This window comes from Coregonus lavaretus (genome assembly GCF_964263955.1).
Source record: "Coregonus lavaretus genome assembly, chromosome: 8".
Lineage (NCBI taxonomy): Eukaryota > Metazoa > Chordata > Actinopteri > Salmoniformes > Salmonidae > Coregonus > Coregonus lavaretus.
The window spans coordinates 10,811,535-10,815,221 of NC_139995.1; positions in this window are offsets into that span (position 1 = coordinate 10,811,535).

Here is a 3,687-nt window from a genome sequence, read left to right on the forward strand (position 1 = left end):
TACCACGGTTCAGTTGTAGTTGCTAGGTGCTGTGTGCCTGGGCTTTGCGCAGCTAGGGAAGAGGCTGCTGGACAATGGGAGCATGTGTGGGTGTGTGGGGTCATATTAATCAGCACAAATCCAGGAGCATTAGTCACACAGTTAAGTAAAGGTAAAAAAACAATACAGCCGCTGCCTACAAATACCAGCACACAGATGGTGGAGGTGGTGCTGGCATGTGTGTGTCTCTCCTGGGAGCTAGGGGGCGGGGTGATTCAGAAACCTCATGAAATTATTGTTTGCCTAATTATATGACATGATACATCTTGGTTATACTCACAAATCTTTTTATTCTTAAACACAGAGCATATGTGCCTCACTGTACATACAAAGACACACATAGTATACCCACAGCTACATGCAAAGCCCAAAGTGTGTGTCCTTCCTTCGGTTTCATCACAGCCAGACTGAGGCTGCGGTATCCTCATTACATGTGACCCTGTCTTTCTTTACCTCCAGGACAGGCTGTAGATTTTACAGTGACAACTCTATAACAAATTGCTTTACAGGAAGCAGGTGATGGGCCAGCAGCCCCCCACGGGCCCCCTGTCTAGAGCGCTCCAGCTGTGGACCTGGAGGGCTTAGCGCCGTGCCACCATGCCACCCGCCTCCTATTCTGGGCCAGGCTCATGGTCCAGGCTAATTTTGGACAGGGGGACGGGGACAAGGGAAGGGAAGGGAAGAGACTGTGCCTGTGCCCGCCGGCCCCATCAGATGTCTGGCCTGGACTAGATGACGACATGGTTGAGCCAGCCACCATCGCGTGCCACTTCCTTTGGCCTGTTAATATATCTCCTCTTACAGTGCGAACAGTCACTCTGCATATTTTTGGTCTGTGGCTGGAGATCTGTAAATTCTCTTTGTAATTCAAGACAGCTAATGTGTTCACCTTGACCTCTCAGGCACCAATCTCCTTCATACCTTGACCGACATAATTACCGGTATGAATGAATCGTTCAATGAAAAGAACACTGTCTCTACAATCAGAGATGGGGGAGGATTGATAATGCTGTGGGGTTGCTTTGCTGCCTCTGGTACTAGGGGCCTTGAACGTGTGCAAGACATCATGAAATCAGCAGATGATCAAAGCGTTTTGGAGTGCAATGTTCAACCCAGTGTCCAAAAACTGGGTCTCCATGAAGGTTGTGGGTCTTCCAGCAGGACAACAACCCGAAACACACGTCATAAAGCACCCAGAACACACACAAAAATGAAGAGATGCTGGACTGTTCTGGAGTGGTCAGCGAAGAGTACATATCTGAATCACATCCATAACCTATGACGAGATCTGAAAACAGCAGTTGGTGGAGGGCACCCCTCAAATATTAAAGAATTAGAGTGGGCCAAACTGTCAGTAGAAAGGTGCAGCAAGCTCATTGATGGCTGCAAGAAGCGTTTGTCTGCTGTTATCTTGGCCAAAGGCTGTGCAAGCAACTACTAGCTCTGGGGTGCCAATAATATTGTCCATGTCATTTGTCTTTATTTTCTGTGTTTACTGAGAGAGCTTTGCTGGAGGCCAGACATGTCTGTGTTGGCCTCACAACGCATCCCTGCTGTCCCACAAAGGAATGTTAATGAGGTGAGTTGAGCAGTGGAGGTGACTCGCTCTGTTCCTTTGCAGGCAGGCAGCAGCCGGCCCGCTGGCCGGTCAGTCGGTCAGCGTGTGCTGATCTGCTCTACACTCCATATCGTACGTTCACTCTGAAATGATCTGCTTTTGGCTTTAGATACCGGGCTAAAGTAAGTAACATGTTGGGCCATGTAGGAGATATGTGAGCATACCATGTAGATAAATATGAGCAACAGAGTGCTGAGCTTAATGGACTGACTTTGGATCAGACAGCAATTGCATAGATTTACTGTACTGTTACATTTTGTACCACAGACTGTATGAAACAAGTTGAAAATGATCCCAAAAAAATTGGGCCACTATTTTCATTGCAATTTTATAACATGTAGTGGCTGCCTTTGTGCTTCTCCAGATTGAATCAACACCCAACAGACGTACACACACCACAAGAATACCACATGCATGTTTTGGGTTGTAGCAACAGCACAACTGGTAATGAGGTGCAGAGTAATGCACATGATTTCACATGCGATTTGTGCAACAATTTCCTAACTCCACATTCCTAATCAGCCACTGCTTGCTGTGCTGTGCTGAAGTGACTGGGTAGGAGTTGAGGTTTCCTCTCCTCTCCCCTCTCCAAGCCCCAGCGGCCCATGTATCCCAGGCCACACGCACACACACACTCACACACACACACACAGCAGGCCATGACCAACGCATAGAGAATGGAATTTGGATCAGTTCCTCAGTGGTTCAAGTGTGACCTTCAATACCATAATATTAAACCCGACTTCTTCATGTGCATGTTACTGTTTCATGTTATTATATAGAACTAATGCAAGAATGTAAGTTACATTTGCAACAGCTAATGGGGATCCAAATAAAATACCCCCCCCCAAAAAAAATAAATATAATAATAATATATTATACTGAGTATGAATGAAAAGCACCACTCTTTCAAAAGGAAAATATGTAGGTATTTCTTTTATTAAATCATGTATCAAAGTGGAAGAGTTATGTGTTTGATCCTATTGATTCATACTTAGCAAGAGTGCCTTATTCATGGGAAGTGAGAAGTGTGTGTGGTGTGGTAATTACAACTGTACCACTTCCTCCAATCCTTTTCTGTTGGCTGTGATTAGAGCGAGCTCCATTCATTGTGTATGTAGTATGGGTGTGGGTACACAGTGATTTGACAGTGTTACCTGCTGGCTGGGAGCTCTATAGCAGACATGAGAGACAGTGAGAGAATACCTTCGACTGCTAGGTAATGAGACAGTGACACCTGGTGGATAGATCCACAAGCAGTGGGATTCAAAACATAGACCAGAAGAAATCAATAGACAACAAGTAAAAAGAGAAAAGCATGGTTGATTTTTAAATGTGTATTGAAAACTACCGGATCACAGTAATTGATCAATAGATATACATGTATGACTAGATGCAGTGAGGTTGAGGAATTGAGTGGACTCTTTTTATATCTATCATGGATAATGCTGTAACAAATCATATGATAAGCAAGATATTAAATAATTACAAATAAACATTCAATCATATGCATGGAAGTCTAAAAGGTTTTGCAATGCAATACAATACATAATAATCTGACTACTGTAAAATATGATTTTGGGAGCACCAAAAACAGCGTGCACAGCCTTTTCTCTTTTCCCTGTCTGACACAGTACTCATTTCTTCTGCCGTTTCTCATCTTCAATCAAATGAACAACAAATGCAAGCAGAACTCATTACGTGATAATAATAAAATATATTACCATACATTTTTATGATATATAATACTTTATGATATTTCCCCCCACAACTACCCCCTCATCATTGCCAAAACAGCTATGGGGTAAATAACACAAGCGATAGTACAGTAAATTCTTTATAATACTATAACTACAATACTTGATTGTCTTACTAAACAATGGGATAATCTCAATTGCATACTCCTTGCATCCACTCTCTTCGCCTCCTTCTCAAAACCCATTGGATGAGAAAGCCAGAGGTCCCTCTGCTTTGACCTTCGCCTCCAATGGGTTTTGAGAAGGAGGCAAGGAGAGAGGATGCAAGGAGTA